The 21230-nt window shown below is 37.8% G+C and overlaps 1 protein-coding gene across 1 annotated transcript in view; it reads right to left on the bottom strand.

Annotated features, from left to right (window-relative positions):
• Positions 1-21230, bottom strand: part of NKX2-4 (NK2 homeobox 4) — an 82989-nt gene that overhangs the window by 44852 nt on the left and 16907 nt on the right. The window lies entirely within an intron of this gene.

The following is a 21230-nucleotide window of genomic DNA, read 5'->3' as shown; positions in this document are numbered from 1 at the left end:
ATAAGCTGCAGAAGAAAGCTTGTAAGGAGAAAGATGAAAAGTTGAAGGAGCAAGTTAGCAAGTGAAATAAATATATTCTATATTAGAAGGCAGTAAAAGCTATGAGGAAAAATAAATGTAAAGCAGAATAAAGAGGATTAAATTGCTCCAGGTGGGGAGGGTGGTGGATTGTATATTACAGTTTAAAACACAGTGGTGATCCTAAAGTCTTAAGTGTATGTATATAAATGACTGACAAATCTAAATAAATGAAATGCAAAGAAAGTTTAATTGAGGTAAAAGTGGAACTATCCATGAAAAGCTCATTATTAGGTGATTGACAGTGTGATTCTGGAACTTGGGAGATAGCAAAGGCTATTGAATTTACTACTTTAAAGAAAGTAGTGTAAATGGAAGAAATGGAGAGAGCAGTGATGAAGGAAAAGAAAGGCAAGATGTTGGCAGGGACAGCCACCTGATGAGAACCAGGATGCCACAAGATGAGAAGGCCAGATAAAAACAAGGGAGAATTATATTGTGAAACCCATAAAAATACAAAATTTTACATAAGAATTGGTAACTTGTTTTTCATATATATATGTGTATATATATATGTATGTATGTATATGTTTAATAATATAACAGTTTATTTTTATATCATTTTGTGCCTTTTTCCATCCATCTCAGTTGTAATCCCTGTGGGCTTCCCATCACCAAATCACCCATGTGCCATAACCATATTCCAGTGCACTTCCCTCCCCCCACCATTTTTGAACCCAGCCCCCACTCCACCCCCCTAAAATGTCTCTGGTATATAGTTGTTCATTGTTATTATTATTTTCTCACCTGGTCCTTTATACTCCTGCTATGAGTGAAACCATCTGGTATTTTTCCTTTTCTTTCTGGCTTATTTTACTAAGCATGATCTTTTCCAGCCCCATCCACGTTGCTGCAAAAGGCATGTGTTTATTATTATTATTTTTTTGGTTGGTGAGTAATATTCCACTGTGTATATGTACCAGATCTTTTTAATCCAGTCATCCACTTTTGGGCATTTGGGTTTTCATGTCTTTCCAAGAATTGGTAACTTTTTTAAGGTTCAAATTAGGATAAGAAATAGAGGTAATGGGAACATAAATGAACACAAAATAAGGATGAAGCAACAGCAAGCATAAAAGTGACTATACCATAGTAGAGGAAACAAGTTGTTAGCTTTAGGTAAAGATAGAATCTTTATTTCTGACTTTTTTTTTAAAAAAAAAGATTTATTTATTCGTACAGAACTGGGGTACAGGCCAGAGATGCGGAGGGTGAGAGGCTTCACCAGAGACAGAGTGGGGAGCAGAACAGGCAGATCAACGAAGTACACTGCTGAGGGGAGCAGCGGGCGGGTCAGGAGAGGTCTGCCACGCCATGTGGTCTCCTCCCGGGTAGGCGGGGATCGAACTCATGCGGAAGTGGTTTCAGCTTCTTAGCGCAGTGCTTTAACCCGCTGCGCCACCAGAGAGGGCCACTTCTGACTTTTTATTTAGAAATAATTTCAAACTTGCAGAAAAGTCCCCCAAATAGTACAAAGTACCAGTTTGTAGATTTCACTTTGTTGTAATGTTGATTCCCTTAATTTAGAAAAGTTTCTAAGGCTTTGCTTTTCATGACATTCACATCTTTTGAGAAGTGCAAACTAGTTATTTTGTGGAATAACTCAATATGGGTGTGCGATGTTTCCTCAAAATTAGATTAAAGTTACTGATTTTTGTAGGAATTCCCCAAAAGTTAGATGATGTCCTTAAGGCATCATATCATGAGACAAATGATATTATTTTGTCCCTTTTCAGAGATGTGAGCTTATATCCTTGGCAAGGTGGTGTCTTACATATTTCTCTACTGTAAAACAATTATTTTCCATCTATAGTTAATAATTTCTGAGATACTTTGATTATGCAAATATAATCACATTAAATACTCACCTACTAATTTTAGTATCCTGTGACAATTTTTTTAAAAGATTTATTTATTTGTGCATACAGAACTGGGGTGCAGGCCAGAGGCGCAGGGGCGGCGAGAGGTTTCACCAGAGACACAGAGTGGGGAGCAGAACAGGCAGATCGACGAAGTACACTGCTGAGGGGAGCAGCGGGTGGACTAGGAGAGGTCTGCCACGCGGTGTGGTCGCTTCCGGGGCACGCGGGAATTGAACTAATGCAGAAGTGGCTTTAGCTTCTGAGTGCTGTGCTTTAACCCGCTGGGCCACCAGGGAGGGCCTAACCTTTTTTTTTTTTTTAGAAAAAAAATCACATTTTTTAAACATAGTAAGAACTGATTTGGGCAAAAACTGCCACAGGAGGGCCCTCCCTGGTGGTGCAACAGGTTAAAGCACTGCACTAAGAAGCTAAAGCCACTTTGATATGAGTTCTATCCCTGCCTGCCCTTTTGTGTTATGTTTTTTAATTGAGCATTACTTATATAAGGCATATGACTTATATAAATAGTCCTATAAGAATGCATAATTCTAGCTCAAGGTGTCAAGAACGGCTTTGCAGAGGTTTGAGCAGGATTTTGAATAAAGACTCTTAAGGAGAAAACAGGGATTAAAGTGGGGGGGGGCTAGAGCAAATTACATTCTAAATACAGGGAAGAATTTTATCAAGGTAGCTAATAAAGTACCTGGTTTGTCCGGATAATTGTTGATAATCTCTCCTAACTGGGGCAGATGGTGGCAGAAGGGAATGGTAGAACTTAAAGGATAGGTTGTAACCTACACACTGCAAACTAAGGATACTGTTCTCAAGGCTTGAAATATAGTAACATGGTCACAGCGCTGCCTTTTTTTTTTTTTTTTAACAGCACTGCCTTTTTTTATTTGGAACTGGACTAAACAGGTTCTCAGCCTGTGCCAGCATAGTGAATTGGTTGGAATGGGAGGAGACTGAGGCAGAGACATGGCAGTCATAGAGGAGAAATGTGATGAGAGCTGGAATGAGCCCAGGCATGGGAAGAGTGAAGATTTGAGAGTCATGTTAGAATTATTAGGGTTTGATAAGTAATTGAATACGGGAGGTTCAAAGATTGACACCTCTAGGGTGGAAAACAATAGAGTGAGTGGTGTAGATTGATGCCTCAGTTTATCATCTGCTCAGGCTAATACTCCCAGCTTCCACTTCTCCGTGTGAGACATACAGCAAGTAGCTAGACTTTCTTCACATCTGCAAATGGAAATAATATTTTCCTGGAAGGGTAATAGAGTGGCTTACGTGAGTTAATCCATAGAAATACTAATCACAGGACCTGAACTTATCATAAGTGTTTATGAATCATGGTAGTGATTTTGAAGATGTGAGTAAGTGAAGTAGTCCAAGGAGATATTTAAATCCTGGAATTGTTTGTAGACCCACATGTAGTTAGAAGGTCATACAGAAAAAAAAATTTACCTCTTTGATTTTAAGTATCCCTCAGTTCTTTTTTTAAAAAAGAATTGTTCAGAGAAAAACAAAAGCTGTCAACATTCTTCAAGTATGAAAATAAATGTTTCCTGATCTTAAGATCACATATGTCTATCACTCAATTAACTATGTGTCCTTTGAAAAACCAATCAATTGCCAAAACACTACTAACTGGGGTGAGGGAAGAGGGAGGTTTGCTAGAGTGGCGGGTTCTGTAGGTTAACGGTGCAGTTAAAGAAAATGACTGCTCATAAATGGAATTTTATCCAAGTGAATTTCAGAAAATCAGAGATATTACAAATGGTGGTAATATGACAAATGTTGATAGGTGATTTGTAATTTTAGGCTGATTGGTGAATTGCCTGTCAATTGGACTTTCAAAAGAAGACCCAGGTGACTTGGCTCTTCGAATTCTTTAAAAGAATTACTTCATTTTCTGGACTCCAAAATACCAAACAGTGTCTAGATCTCTCGAGGTTAGGTCAAATGACTTGATATTCAGCTGTCTCTGACATCTGCAGCAGAAATGTGATTGAGACCTTTGAGCATTTATTGTAGGAAAATGAGGAGAGTTGATATAGATGTTGATTGAAGTATGTCCGAAATAGAGCGTAAGCATACTGCTGAAAAGCTTCAAAATTGCTGTTTGTAATCAAATACCTAATCAAGAAGGAGTTGCAATTTGCTGAGACAGTAGGTGAAAAAATTCAAGTGCAGATTGAGACACCTGGGAAAATGTGGTAATTAAACTCCAAATATATATTGACTTATATAATCCTCTAAACATGTGAAATCATAAGCTACTACTTTCTATAAAATACTATTGTGAAATATTGACTATAATTTTTATAAATCTTGCATCGAATGACTCTGCATTGTGAAAACTTAGTTTCTCTTACATGAAAATAGTGAAAGTTTTGTGATATAAAGAACTATTATCACATCATTTGAGTTAAAAATATTTGAGAAGAGAATTTCTTTTTATTTTAGGATGTAATTCATGCACCTATTCTCTACATAAGATAGTGGTAACATGTATGTATTTGGTATTAGCAAATAGGTGTTTCTGCAGTTCTCCAAGAATGAGGTGAAGAAATCACCAGTATGAAGTCCAAATCCTAAGGAAGATGAGTTATCCTGAAACATTAATTTTGGTGAATTATTAACACAATAAAGTCATAGCAAATATATATTACAATGCTATATTTCCTGCATATGATCCCTGCATTATAGAGAAAATGTTTTCTTCCGTGGCTTTAATATCAGGAAATTAGGTTAACCCAGATTTGTCTTAAGCCCAAATTAAAAAAAAAAAGTGTTTTTGAAATTATTTGATATAGGAATGGTAACCAGGAACCCAAATACATCAGAAGAAAATTTACGTACAACCATAATTTGATTAAGTTTTCTCATTCTACATAAATGCATCCATTTTAAACTATAATAACCATTGTCTGGAACAGTAATCACAATGTTAAGTTAGTATGTCCTTTTCATAAACTATGTTAACTTATGGAAAGTTAATATAAGCCCTCTGTCCGTGATACAGTTCAAATAAGCAACACTCTCCTTTTGTTCCTTTTTATTTAGAAAATTATCCATGTAAATTTTTTTTCCTATATCTTTTTGTTTTTGAAGTACCATTGGTTTACAATATTGTATTTGATTTAGGGAAATTGGTTCACACCTCTTCAGTCTTGAGTTTGTATCTTCATTACATTCTTCCTGTAAAGGTAGATCCTAAAAGAGACAACTAGTGTAATACTGAAGTGAACATGGAAACACACATATACCAACCAGTAAGAAAAGATCAACTGAAAGCTTCAAGACTATTCATACATCAAATTTGAAAATATTGCAAATAACAAATAGGACTAGCATATCTAGATTTAAAATAAATCTGTAATCTTAAAATTTCTCAGCAATAAAAATAAAAGAGGTCTCAAATAAATGAAGAGACTTATGTTTGTGGGAAGAATGATTTTATTGGGTAATGAGACCTAATTTGTCTCAAATTAGGTAATTTAGATTTATATTCGATGAAAATCAGAATTCAGAGATAAAATGCAAGTAATTATCAAATCAGTAGGAGAATATTCCCTAAGATATGTAAAAGTATGCTTTAAAGCTATGCTACTTGAAAGACTGGTTAAGGCATAAAAATAAATATAGCAGAACAGACAGCTTACATTAGTGCAACTATACATGAACATATTTGATGAGAAGTATCACATATGGATAAAAATGTACAATAAGTACTTTGAGAAAATTGACAAGCTGTTTTTTTGGAAATATATAGATTATTCTTGCCAAAACCTTATGTAAAATTCAGATGTTGTTTGAAAATAAATTTAACTTCTAGAAGACTAGAAACATTAATGAAAATAGCACAAAAAGATCAATGTTTTGAGGTTATAAACTCTGCTTAAGAAATGATAACTTTAAAAATTAAATAACATCTGAAAAAGATGACTTCCAAATAGGATGGCTTTAAGTGATAAATAAATGCATACACTAGGATTCCTATAGATATATGGATATATAAGAAGGGTAGGCAATTTTGAAAAATATAAGTGAAAAATTTGTGAAAACATTCAGACTCACCTATACTGAAAGAACTTTCAATAAATAAGATACCATTTTGATTATGCAATTAGAAAATATTAAAAAATCAGTGATACTGCTGTGGATAAGTGATGACTAGGTCTTTCATAATTATTGGGAGTGTGAATGGGTACAACGGAGCTGGAAAAGGACTTAAGCTGGTATATCGAAAGTAGGAAAACACTGATAGCTTTGACCTGGTAATTCTTTAGGAATGCACTCTGAGAAATAATGCAAAATATATCAAAAACCAGAGTTGTTAACTGGTGTTATTATTCTTGGCTTCTCAGTTGAATGTCATTGTTTAGAGTGACCTCTAAACTCTGAATCTTCCTCTTTTTTTCCCAACCCCCTGAAATGAGAGGGGAGAATAAAGACCAAAACAGAACCCAGTAGTGATGACTAGGAACAGAATCTCATATGTCTGCCACAAAAGAGATTCCATTTCTTCACTGAGAAGAAATGTTAATTCACAGTGCTTGAGGGAATAAGGTCTGAGACATAGCCAAGACACAGAAGCTCACCTCATACACTTGAATGATAATTGTAAGTTACCTGAAAAATTGTAATCAGAAAAATGGAAAATACTGATCAAAACATGTTCCTATCACAAAATTGCTGAAAATTTTATTTAATATTAAGTCACAGTAGAAGACTATAATGTAGTCACAGTGTGGAAGTCACTGTTTAGGAGAGAACTCTGTACGTGGCAGACACCTGAGCATGGCTTCTGCTGGGAGGAGTTGCCACAAGTCTTGAAGGCCCTTGCTGAGGCCTTGGCGTGATTTGAGGTAGAAAAGGAATCGTGAATGAAACAGAGATTGATCATTAAGGAAAGAATACAGCCATTGATAACCATGGGTCAAAAAAAGCCCTTTTGCAGAAACAATTAACAAATATGTGAGGAATGAAGTATAGAAATGCTGGAAGGATTTGAAGTGGACATTAAACAGGTTCTTGCAAAGAGGAAATCATTTCAAGTGAATACAAAGTGTCTATCAATATCAATAATGAAAAAGCTGAGCATGTTTGGCAAATAAGAATCCTCACTTCAAATATTCTCAGCCATTTCAAACTTTATTTAGGGAGCAGGATCCAAATATTCAGAAAGTCCAAGGAACAAGAAGAACAACTAGTTAGTGTGAATAGAGAAATAAGAAATGAAATGGTCATGTAGCTAAACACAATTTTGATGGACTCTCAACAGCAAGAGTTGGCAATTGTTCAGATGTCTCTACAATCCCTGTTATTCTGATGATTTTGAAGAACTTGAACCTGTCATATTTGTTACAAGTGTAACATTAGCTACACAAAACAACTTTGCCTTAATTTAGTATCTTCTTCATTGAAGTCATTGCCTTTTGTTTATCATAGCTTATTTGTGAAGGGAAAGACCTCCTTTCTGTTAAAACGCATATAATATCTGAATAGATTGCGTAGTAGAAATTTCAAAATTCCAAGTATCAAACTTTTAAACCTTTGTTAGTAATGAAGACAGTACCTGAAACTGTTGATGGGTGTTAACAATAAAGGTGAATTAAGGTTAGGTTTGGCTTAAGTGGTATGATTCCCACAGATGGTAGTCACAATACAGGAATTTACATTGATCCCCAAAGATGGTAGTCAAAATATAGGAATTTACATTGTTCTTTCTTAAAGAAAAATAATTAAAGCTTATAAAATCTATGTTATTGAAATCATAGTAGCACTAGAAAAATAAATCAGGTAATGAGTGACAGATCATATTTTCCAAACTTGTCTACAGTAGCTCCACTGCATATACTTTTGTTTTTCCAGTGGAAAGGTGTGTGTCTGATGAACCTGGATGGGGTTTTGTGACTCAACCAATACAGACAGTGTTAGGGATGTCATATTATGTCTCTGAGATTAGATCATAAAATTGCCACACACTTTTGCTTTGCTAGCTTTACAGAGCCACCATGTTGTGAAGAAGCCTAGGCAGCCTGTGGAGAAATTTCACTTAAGAGGGACCAAGGGTACTGACCACATTCCTGAGTTTATAGCTGATAATCAGTACCAACTTACCAATCATGTGAGTGAGCCAACCAGAAGCAGATTCCCAAACCAAGTACTACCTTCCGTGTGGATGCCAGAGGGAGCAGATAACCTGTCTCTACTCAACCCTACATATGTTGTACATTCCTGAGCAAAGTAAGTAATTATTGTTTCAAGCCACCAAGTTTGAAATTATTTATTATACAGTAATAGTATCAGAACAATGATGAATCCTAGAAAGATGGAATTAAAGTTGCATTAATTGAAAGAAGAAACTTTTCAAAGATCTTACTAGAGGAGGTCTACTGCAGAATGGACACACAATGAACAAACCACTGAGGGTCCTGCATAGCACTGCTCTCCCACACTACATTCTCATGTTGCTGGAGACGTATTCACTGTACAGCCAAAACTGGGGTCTTCAAGATGAAAATTCACTTACTTCATGTCTAAGTTTCCCCCTCTAGATCTTCCCTCAAAATCTTGCTGAAGTCTCTGTATGACATTTATGTACACCTGATGGCTTTTGAGAGATCCACAGAACTCCCCAGCTTGAGATTTAGAGCCTGTTTTCTCTAGTCTTTGCTAATCCTACTCATCGTTGCTTCACGTGCATGTAAAAATATGGACACATATATACAGTTATGCCCATTAACTTGTATGGTTCTGAACCTAAGGATAATAGAAGAGTTTCATAAGCAGGAAAAGTCAGGAATGACTACAAAAAAGAGGTGACCTTGCTTGAACCTTGGTGGCTGAACATAATTTTTATAGAAGAGAAGGAATATTGGGAGACATTTAAGAGCTGGCTTCTCAAGGAAAGGTTAGATTTTCTTTAAAATTTGTAATCAAAACTTCAGAAAACAGCTATAAGATGGGGTTTATTTTAAAGCAAAATTAAAATGGAAAACTCAGCACACAGTTCATTGTTAGTGAATATTTGTGAAGGTAGTCTAGACCCATGTGCTCTGAGACAGGCTTCCTCTGTTCTTGTCATGTAAAAGGGAAAGTAAAGAACATGCCAAAACAGTTTGTATTTTGAATCTTCCTTGTCCTAGTGAATTAAGATGCTAAGGTCACTTTTATGTGAGACTTCTTTTGCAAATTAATGTGTGACTAAAGAAGCTGGGTGTTCAGTCAGAGGGAGCAAAACTGGAGGGAGAATTGTGAAGAAGCTCATGCCAGGAAGGAAGACTAAGCTCCATTGCAGTGCCACAGGTCTCACTGCACCCTGGGACACCCCCTTATCCCTGGAACCAGCCCCAGACAACTGGAGTCCTCAGTGCAGTGAAAGTACTTTCATTTAAAAATATTTTTTTATTGTGCAGTATTAAATATATATACTTATATATATATTTAACATCTGTCTTCATTTTTGTACAATATATACTTTTTCATCTCGGCTGTAATCCCCATGAATTCCTACCATCAATTTACCCATGTGCCATCACCATAGTCCCTTCTCACCCCTGTTTTGTTCCTATTCCCCTCACCCCCTTACAGAATGTCTCTGCTTTATAGTTGTCTGGTGATTTTTTATTTTTTATTTTTTTCTATTTTATAACAGTTTATTTTTACATCATTTTGTACATTTTTTCCCATCTCAATTGTAGATTTTTTTATTTTTAGTTTATTATAATTACTTTTCCCCAATCCCTTACATACCTCCTAAAAATGAAGCCATCCAGTATTTTTCTTTCTTTCTGCCTTATTGCAATGAGCATAATCCCATTTAGCTCTGTCCATGTTGCAGCAAATGGTATGAGTTTATCTTTTTGATTGCTGAGTAATATTCCATTGTGTATATGTGCCATAGCTTCTTGATCCAGTCATTTATTTTTGGAGTAGAGGTACTTTTAATAAACCCAGTGCTTGGTCAAGGACATCAGGATCCCTGGGACAGGATTAAGGTATCTATATTAATTTTTAAATCCTCTAAGCCAATGTGCAATGTGTTGTGACTCTCTAAATATTAATAATATAATCCTTCCAGACCCTGGCTATATATTCAAAACCTCCTTTGGAAAATTACTCAACTTTCTAGGCCCATAACCAGAGATTCTGATATCATTGATAGAGTGTGCCAGCCCAGACATTGGTAGTTTTAAAAAGCCCTTCAAAAGTCATTCAAGTGAGCAGCCAATATTGGGACCAGCTGTTCTAATTTTGAAGTTTGTGCATGACAATTAAGGACAGAATCTATTCCTATAGGCCCTGCCAAAGACACAACTGAAACTTAACAATATCCCCTCCCCTCCAGCAGCCCAGTTCTCATCTCAGTAGTATACGGGGAGGGGAGTGGGTTCCAGGGAAGAGAACTGTCTTCAGGATCCTATTACTTCCTTCCTTTTCATAGCAGAGTAGGGGAGTTCCCTACCCCTAAGCCAGGTAAGGGGGAAACTTTTGCAGGATTGAGTAAAGATGGGCACCACAAGATGACAAAGAGTTGCTATCAGGGTTCTTCGAGGAGGTACTGTTCCCGCATGTCCCCCAAATCTCTTCAGTGTTCCATGAGAGCTGACACCAAGACCTGCCTTGTTGAGGGCCTCAGGTGCAGATGCTCTCCGCCAGGGGAACAGTGGCATGCAACAGAGAAAATGCAACTGCTGTGGCCGAGAAAGATATAGTCCTCCCTTCTCTCTCCACCCCAATGTTCCTTTCCCATACTGTGCACCCATGCTGCCACACTGTATGCACTCTACATGGGAAACAGGAAAAAAGGAAATTTCAGCAAAATTCTGTGGACTGAATTTAATAACCAAAAGTAACTAGGGAATTTTTTAAGTGAGGTATAATGGACATTAACATTGTGTTAATGTAAGGTTTGCAATGTGTTGATCTGGTACATTTCTATATTACAGTATAATTACTACCACAGCATTAGCTAACACCTCCATCACATCATATAAGTAGTACTACTTTATTACTGCTATAATCACAATGCTGTAAACTAGGATACCAGGACATGTTTGTCTTATAACTGAAGGTTTGTACCTCTGGACCAACAGCACCTCAATTCCCCTACCCCCACAGCCTCTGGCAACCACCATTTTATCCTCTACTTCTATGAGTTTGGCCTTTCTAGATTTGTCTTGCTCTGTCTGACTTGACTTGGCATAATGCCCTTGTGGTCCATTCATGTTGCTGCAGATGGTAGAATTTCCTTCCTCATTGTGGATGAATAACATTCTGTCTTCTTTATCCATTCATCCATTGGGAGATACTTAAGATTGTTTCCATATCTTGGCTATTGTGAATAATAAATTCACAATTCCACAATAAACTTGGGAGAACAGATATCTTTTCTATATCCTATGGTCATTTCCTTTGGGTAAATGCCCAAAAGTGATATTGCTGGGTTATATGGCAGTTCTATATTTTCTCTGCTTAAAATAAAATGTTACTGAGATATAATTCACACTCCATACGGTTCACCCATTTCAAGTGTGTAATTCAATTGTTTTTAGTATTTTTAGAGTTTTATAGACATGACAGTCAACTTCAGAAAAATATCAGCCTCCCATAAAGAAATTTCATATTCTGTGTACTCATTAGTGATAAGTCCCTATGTCACTCCAGGTCCACACCCTAGTCTTACTTAATCTTTTTTCTGTTTCAATGGATTTGTCAATTTTGGACATTTCCTATACATTTCATGTTACTTTTCTACACTTGAGTTGGTTGATCTTAATTTTCACTTATTTTCTTCCAGTACATTAAAACAAGAACAAGAAGAATCCATTCCAGAAGTGTGAGCCTTAGGAGACTGAATTCTCTGACATCCATCTTTTCTCTCCTGAAATTTAGTACAAAGGTATTTTCCCACTATCTGTCCTGTGTAGACTAATAATGTCCTGGACTTTCCCTTATGAAAGTGTCACATGACTCAGTTACATGCTAAGTAAGTTACATGCTAAGCAAGTTAGGAAACTGGAACCTAGTGCACAGGGATCCTTAACTAGCTTGCAGCCTTTTGAGTTGCTAAGTTGGGACATGTCCAGAGTTAGCCCAAATATGGTTTATTGGTAGTATGAAGCTCCTTTAAAATTCCACTCTTAGAAACCACATTTTTAGCTTCATCTCTTAAATCTTGTATTTCCCCATTGCCCCCCCACTGTAAGCTGAACTTTACCTTATACTTCATTGTTTGTTGTGTTTTTAGTGCATCCATAACCTTATCTTGTAACTTACTTTTTTTTTTTTCAGATTTATTTATTTGTGCATACAGAACTGAGGTACAAGCCAAAGGTGCAGGGGCGGTGAGAGGATTCACCAGAGACAGAGTGGGGAGCACAACAGGCAGATTAAGGAAGCAGCAAGGGAGACAGGAGAGGTCTGCTGCACCATGTGGGTCATCTCAGGGACAGGGATCAAACTCTCACCAAAGCGGCTGTGCCTTGCTTGCAGTGCTGTGCTTTAACTCACTGTGCCACCTGAGAGGGTCTATTTATCTTGTAACTTTCTTATTTAAGTTTACCTAGAGGAAACCAAATCAGGAGCTGGTGTTTCACAAGCTAGGGGCCATCATCTCTCTGCTCCCAGAATTCCTTATGCTCTCTGTTAGATTTGTTTTCAAATTTTTGAGAAAAATTCCACACTGTTTCGCTTACCCTTATCAGTTGAATGGGGATGTTTTGTGATGGGCCACAATGTTTAAGACTAGAACGGTGTGTGGTGTGTGTGTGGGGGGAGGCAGTGGGTTGGGTGTCTGGTGCAACCTGATTGAACCTGATTGGAAGACACTGGAAAAAACTTGGAAGAGACTGGAGAAAAATTAAAAAATATATATCTGACCTCCTGAGCAGAGACTGCTTGATACATCAGTTACATAAGCATCATGCCTCACCACCAGATTTTAAGGTCCTTGAAGGTAGAGAGTGAGCCTGTGGTTTTGAAGCAAGCAGAGGTCAATTCTGTGCTTCATATAGAGTAAGGATTTCACACATACCTGATAACTAGGCAAGACTTCTCTTTCTGGGTCCTACGCTGATTTCCAGGATAGCATTTATACCTGCTTAGTCAATTGGGACAGATTTTTTTTGTTTGTTTGTTAAAACCAGGGATTTAAGATCCCTGGCATGGGACAGGGTCGGGGGAGTGTTACTATAAAATAAATGGAATCAGCACCATGCTTCATTTCTATAGCTGCCTTTTTGTACAAAAATATTTCTTTATGCTTTATTTTCCTATGATAGTCTTTTTTCATATTTAATAAGGATAGAAATCATATATATATATGTATACAAACACACACACACACACACACATACAATGTTGTACTTCTTTCTTCATTTGCTAAACAGCATAAGTGCTTTCATGCTACTAATTCTCATACAAGTGATCCTAATGGCTGAACAATATTTTGTTAGGTCATTTATACTAAATTATTTAAATAGAACCTAAATAATGAATTTATGTTGGCTTGCATTTTGTATTATAATATTCTAATTTTTGTGAGGCCTCCCTTTTGGCGCAAGGGGTTAAATCTCAGCATTATGAAGCTATCTGAAGTACTGCAGCACAAGTTCGATACGCAGTCAGGGAACTGACCTACATGGTTCAGCAGATCAACTCTTCTGTCCTGCCTGCTATTCCACTCAGTAGTATATTTCAATCTATCTGTTCTGGTCCCCACTCTGTCTCTGGTGAATTCTCTCATCCCACCCCCCTGCATTTCTGGCATACACCCCAGTTCCTGTATGCATAAATAAATAAATCTTTTCAATTTTAATTTTTCTATTATAAAATTGTATTTTTTTCAAGAAGATTTGTTTATTTATGCATACAGAACTGGGGTACAGGCCAGAGGTGCAGGGGCTGCGAGAGGCTTCACCAGAGACAGAGTGGGGAGCAGAACAGGCAGATCGATGAAGTACACTGCTGAGAGGCGCAGCGGGTGGTTCAGGAGGGGTCTGCTGCACCATGTGGATCACTTCTGGGGCAGGGGGGGATTGAACTCATGCAAAAGTGGCTTTAGCTTCTTAGTGTTGTGCTTTAACCTGCTGCGCCACCAGGAAGGGCATATACAATTGTATTTTATAATGATAAAAATATCTTTACTATTTTGAATTACTTAAGAGTAGGTTCCCAGAAGTTAAAATTTGGGGGCACAATGTTTTAAGACTTTATCGTTCTCTCTCTCTTTTTAAAATTTATTTTATTTTTATTTTATTATTTTTTTAAGATTTATTTATTTATTCATTCAGAACTGGGATACAAGCCAGAGATGCGGAGGGTGAGAGGATTCACCAGAGACAGAGCAGGGAGCAGAACAGGCAGATCGACGAAGTACACTGCTGAGGGGAGCAGCGGGCCGATCGGGAGAGGTCTGCCGTGCCATGTGGTCACCTCTGGGGCAGGCGGGGATCGAACTCATGCGGAAGTGGCTTTAGCTTCTCAGTGCTGTGCTTTAGCCTGCTGCACCACCAGGGAGGGCCATATCGTTCTCTTTTTTTAAAAAAAGATTTATTGTATTTATGTATACAGAACTGGGATGCAGGCCAGAGGTGCAGGAGTGGTGAGAAGAGTAAGCAAAGGCAGAGAGGGGAATAGAATAGGCAGATGGATGAAGCACACTGCTGAGGGGAGCAGCTGTTGGGTTAGGAGAGCTCTGCCATGTCATGTGGGCTCCCTCCCTGACCAGGGATGAACTTGTGCAGAAGAAGCTGCGTGAGCTTCATAGTGCCGCTTTTTAACTTGTTGCACCACTATGGAGGGAGGCCCCTTTATAGTTCTTGATAACATTGCAAAATTTTATTTTCAAGGTGGTTAAAATAATGCATAGTTCAACCATTTGCAGTTTTCTTTTTACGACTTCATGAAGGATTTTTTATTTATTGAGAAAATAGTAAAAGCCACTTGTTTGAGGGTGTACATGATACCTTTCCCAAGCATGCACCCAAGTGCAATCCATACATATTTGTAGAAAGAAGAAAACCATAGAGGAAAATAGTACAGTTATATGTATGTGTGTGAGAGGAGCAGTATCAAGAATTAGGGCTTAAAACTGATACAACCACTATGAAAATTTGTGTGGAGTTTCCTTGGACTACTAAAAATGGAGCTATGATATGACCCTGCAATTTCACTCCAGGGACCTACCAAAACACAAAAACATTAATTCAAAATGATACATGCACCCCCAATACTTATCACAGCACTATTTACAATAGATAAATCCTGGGAGTAACCCAAATGCCCAAAGCTAGATGATGAGATCAAGAAGAAGATGTGGTATATATATATGTACAATGGGATATTACTCAGCAATAGAAAAAGACAAAATCTTGCAACATAGATGGAGCTGGAAGGGATTATGCTCAGTGAAATAAATCAGAAGGGAAAAGAAAAATTTCAAATGGTTTCATTTATAGGAGGAATATAAAGACCCAAATAAGACATGGGGGGGGGGAGTATATTGTTATTACAATACAACACACAATACCACAATACAAAACAGACAATTATAAACCAGAGGTATCTTACAAGGGAGGGAGATAGAGAGGGATCAGAAGGAGGGAGGAATGTGGGGGACTATGGTATTAATAGGCAGGCCTAAAGTTGGGGGTGGGGAAAGTAAACATTGTTTTAAAATGAACTATATTGTAAATAAATAAATTAAAAAATAAAAATCTATAAAGGAGAAATATATATTAACTATATATTAAAGCAGATAGAAATATGTAGATAATAAAGTTAAAAAAAAGAATTAGAGTTTAATATACCTAACAAATGATTAATCTTTTGCCTGAAAAACAGGTTGAACTGACCAGATGGTGAATGGGATAAAGTCACTTTCCTACCATTGTTTGCATGATTTCTAACTCTTTGTCACCCCCCTCTGTTCTTAGGAAGTAAAGTCAATGGGGATGCTTGCTTTCAAATGAGAGGAGGCAAAACCCCATTTCTGTCCTAATTTGTCATGGCTCATTCAGTACCTATTCATTTAGGCTTTTGTTTTTAATATCTGTATTTTTTCCTTGGCAATACCATAATGTCTTTTTTTTTTTTTTTGGTCTCTCTTCACTGTAATCATGATGGACACAAATGTAATGGACATAGTATTTCTTCATTTGAGTCTCTGCTTTATCCTTTTAATTCTAAACTGCTGCTCTTCCTGAAGGAGGACGGTATTACAAAGAATGGAATTTTCTAAACAATGTTTAGTACATAATAGTTATAAGAGGCTTCATGTTTGCAAGAGACAAATTAAGCAGCCTCCTCTAATATGTAGACAACATCTGTTACACAAAGTCACCATTAATGATAACACCGGGATCTCCTTTGTGGCTGATTTTCATCCAGCTGCACCAACCCATAAAAGGCGCCAGCAAAGAGGGCTACACATTTATCTCTCTGTTCAGGATGACTTTGGAAAATGGCACATAAGCCCAAAACAAATCTTTGTTAACCTCTGAAATCAGAGTCTCCATAAATCTCTGCTAAAGACAGTGTATCCTCTCCTCATAACCAAACCACCATCTCTATTCTCTATTTTATAAAGTGTTCCAAATTTGAGATTTGTAATACAGAAGAAAGCCACAAACTAAGAAACTGAGCTTTATGGAGCCACCTGAAAAGGGGCCACTGTGCCCACTGGTCCATTAGTTGTAAGTTGTTCTCACTTCAAAGCTTTATTCTGATAACACTTGCATATTACTAGATAATAAAAACCCTACAAAATCCTAATAGGCGGATTTGGTAAGTTGTCATTATTTACTTTGACATGAAACACAGAGTCTTAAATGAAAGTCATGCAGGAGACTAATAGAAGGCTTCTCTTTCTTTGTAAGCCTGAGTTAATACAAACTCTCTTACAGTTTGGTTGTGGGATATATTCAGGTACATTTTCTTGATTTCTCTGTGATATAACATCAGTGTACTCATTTAATACCTTCTCAGTGCCTTCACAGGTTCATATTGGTGCTAGATGCCAGAGATACTGGGCAAAAACATAAACTGTTGTAATGTTTACCCATCAGGGGGAGAGAGAAACAACAGATGACTACAGTGTTAGCTAAGGCAAGAGTAATTCAGATGGTGCCATGCATGGAGAGCTCAGAGAAGGCCTCTAACTGTACAAATTTCAGTTAAAGCAAGAGAGTGTGTGTGTGAATGTGCAAGAAAAAAATATTCCATGCAGGGGAACAGCAATGCTCAGACACCAAGGTAGGCAAATGCCAGAACCAGTACGGAGGCCTGTGTTGTCTGAATGCCAGAGGGAAGAGCAAGGAAAGCGAGGTTCTGAAGGCAGGTCTGGATCTGTTCATGGAAATCTTGACAGCCACAATAAGGGGAAAGTTTGATACAGTTTGAAAGAATGACTCAAGAAGTTTTATGCAGTGGACTGCTATAGTCTGGTTTATATCCACTTTGATTCAATACCTTTTTTTAAAAAATTAAGATTTAGTTATTTATGCATACAAGAGCTGGGGTTGTAGGCCAGAGGTACGGGAGGGTGAGAGGATTCACCAGAGACAGTGGGAAACAGAACAGGTGTATTGAGTGACATACACTGCTGAGGGGAGCAGAGGGCATGACGGGAGAGGTCTGCTGTGCCATGTGGGTCACCTCCCTGGCCCATAGAGAGATAGAACTTGTGCTGTAGTGGCTGGTGATAGCTTGATAGCACTGTGCCACCAGGGAAGCCCCCAAAATCATAACCTTTTATACCAACTGAAAGACCTCTTGAAGCTTAAGTAAATCACAATGTAACTCAGTTTCCCCACATGTCACAATGTGAAGGTTGCCTTGAGTACAATTTTAACCTGGGCTTAGGGCTTCCAAGGGTCTCTTGATGATGTTCAGAGTTCCACAGAATGCTCACAAAACATATGTTTATGCACATTAGCATTCAAGAAGGTCTAGGAGACCCTGATTTCAGTCCAGTCCAGTTGTGCTTCTCCTCTATTCTCTAGTTCCTAAACACAGCTAGTGGTCTATGTGACTTTTCTAAAAATGTGTGACATAATTGTTTACTGACTTATTTCCCTTCTTCATGATTAATCAAAGGTGTATTTTCAAGTCTCTCAGTTCCACCTGGTACAACACATTGAATTCTTCCTCCTTTCTGAACCCATGCCCATTGTCAACTTAACTTTATAGAGTGTGGTGAGAGTATAGTTTCACACAGCTTCACTCTGATCAAATGACTTGTTTTGACCAATAGAATATCAGCAGATGAGATACGGCTTGGACTGCACTTGTTAATTCCTGCTCCTGTGCTCCATCATCCTGAGAAGGACATTCCTAGGTTAACCCAAGTCCCAGGAGCATGAGAGCTGATGAGAGGCCCATGGAACAGAACTGACCAAAGACCAGAGCAGATTAATGGGTGCCTGGATATGCAGGTCTGTGAGATAAATGACTGCTAATAGTTACACTGTTTATACTTTAAAAAAATTGTTTAATATATAACAATTATTAACCTCTATTTCATATTGTTACTATAGTAGGCCCCTTTTAAGAAGCACCAAATAGGAGATCCTGAAATTTATGTTCATTTCTACTCACTTGGGGCCTTTATTCAAAACTGAATCTCCAATTTCAAATTCCATAACTGTTGAGTAACCCTGGTTGTTTACCCTTCCTTACTGGCACCCACTCCAGCTTTCTTTTCAAAAATTGGCACAGCTGCTCACAGAGGTCAAGTACTAGAGGGCCCCACTAGTGGCAGAAGGGGGAAGCTCACAGCCTAATCTCATAATGCTGTGACACGGTCTGACGGTGGTATAGACCATAGCATCCCCGCCTGATATGTGGTTACTAATGAAGGGTACAAATCCTCATTCAAAGCAGGCGTGTAAGCTGGAGAACCTTGCTAAATGGCTGTAATTAATGTAAACTGAAGCCACCAGCTGAACCTTAGGACGTGGTATGTTTAATTGCCCCGGGGGGCTTAATCTTCAGCCCTGCCAGTTGCAGGAGGATTACTTGTCTTTGGTGAACTCAGTGGAGAGTTGAAAGTAAATTTACTTAAACAATAGTAGAGTTTAGGAATAATAGAGTTTAGGATAGGCGTTACAGAAGAATCATAAATATTAAGTGCTACTGAAACATAAACTACCATCTTACCTGAGTCTGCCTTTTTTCTAAGCAAAGACTCCCTCCCAAGCAAAGGGGGGTATCATAGAATTTTTATTTAGGTTTTTGTTAGACTATAATGTGAGTCAGGAAGAGAATACCAGTTCCATTTTAAAAAATAGACATGACTGCAGCGACATTACATCATCTCAAAACTACCCTTCCTCAACAGAAGATGGGAGGACAAAAGGGTTTGCTGATCTCCAAAAGACTCAAATCTCACTTTCCCCCCAAATAAATGGAAATAAGCTCATACATTTTTTAAAATAGGATTTTTTTTCTGAAAAGAGTATATAGGTAGATGGTAAAATTTCTTTCAAATTATAGGAAAATAATGAAAATTAAGCCTTCTTCATTGGCTCTTTACCTTTAATCCCTCAGCTTACCTGAGGTGAACAGAAAGCCTGTCCTTTTTCACAAAGAGAATTACCTAAAATTCATAGAGAAATTGACTATTTCTCTGCATCACTTGGTCTTTAAAATTTTGTGTGTTAACATAAAGACCTAGAGATTACTTTCCCAATACCGTTCTCAAAGTAATTGCCTATCACCAGCCCCACAGACTCAATATAAGTGCAAAGCAATTGTGATCATCTTTCCAAATATTGACAGCTCCCAAGAGTATTTTAACAATAACTATCAATAGACAAAATATGTATCATGGAAGAAATTATTATTAACTCTTCATTTACGTTGGCTTTTACAGAAATTGCTTTTGTTTACCACAATCACTTTTCCTTTTCACTTTATAGTAAAGACTTAATTTTATTTACGACAAACTTGTGACCCACTAAAAGGCTACATTTCCCAACTTCCCAACTGGGTGTGGCCTTGTGACTAGGTTTTGGCCAGTGAATCAAAAGTGAAGTGTCATTTGATACCCCTTGAAGAGTGGAGGGACTTGATTTCTTTTTTTTTAAGATTTATTTATTTATGCATACAAGAACTGGGGTACAGGCCAGAAGTGCAGGGGGTGAGATGATTCATCAGAGACAGACTAGGCAACAGAATAGGTGGATTGACTGAAATACACTGCTGAAGAGAGTGGCAGATGAGCCAGGTCTGCTGCACCATGTGGGTCAGCTCCCTGGCTGGAGATCCAGCTCATGCTACAGTGGCTGCAGATAGCATCACAGTGCTGCACTTTAACTCTTACCCCTCCAGAGGCGCCTGGGACTTTGTGTTTTGTTCCTAACTTTGCCAGCTAATCTGGAATGTGGATTTGATTGCTAGGCCTCCAGCTACCCTCTTGGATTGTGAAGACAGAGGTCACTCAAGAGATAGCAGGACAAGAACCTGGAAAGCCTGGACTCCTGATGCCTCTGTGGAGCTGCCCAACTATCCTTAGACTATTTGCCTCTAGATTTATTTTGTGAGGGAGAAAAAATAATTTTTATCTGCTATAAGCTGTGGTCATTAGGAATTTCTGTCATTCCCATATGAACCTAGTCTTTATTGCTATGCTTTAATATTGTTTCTGAGCCTCTTAACTCATGGTACCTCTTTTAGTCCCTGGCAAATATGAGCGTGATATGGCACTAGAGAGCACTGTCCCTGCAGAGCTAATACCTCTAGCCATCAGTGTCACTGAGGATTACCAGTGGTGATAAGTGGAAAGTGCATGAAAGTTCCTTTTTCTTTCTGCCCAGCTGATAAATGATGTCCCTGCCATTTACCACTGGAGATTTTGTGAAGCCAACGAATAGCTTCTATAATAGCTGTATAAGTCTACTATTTTCAAATTAGCCACTCTTTCAACACCTAACTCCTTATTTAGAAAGTGGATTGCTGGATTTGCCGTCCCTAGCAACCCCAGGAATTGAACAGAGATATACCCCTTGGTTTGGCTCGTCCTTCTTAGGTTCTCCCTCCCTGCTCCTCAGCTCTCTGTATTGACTTTGAGATTCATCCTAGTTGTTATTTACATCAGTAGTCTGTTCTTTTTAACTGTTTAATATTCCATAGTATGTATTTACCAAATGTGGCCATTCTTTTGTTCATGAATATTTAGATTTTTTTTCCTAATAGAAAATATCAGCTACCTCATAAAACAGAGGTGATAATTTATCAGAATAGATATTCAGTGAACATTCTCCCTCCTATCACTTT

This window comes from Condylura cristata, unplaced genomic scaffold (genome assembly GCF_000260355.1).
Source record: "Condylura cristata isolate star-nosed mole 26May11 unplaced genomic scaffold, ConCri1.0 scaffold00022, whole genome shotgun sequence".
NCBI classification, from domain to species: domain Eukaryota; kingdom Metazoa; phylum Chordata; class Mammalia; order Eulipotyphla; family Talpidae; genus Condylura; species Condylura cristata.
Note: the sequence above shows the minus strand (reverse complement) of the source record. Positions and strands in the feature narration are given on the sequence as shown.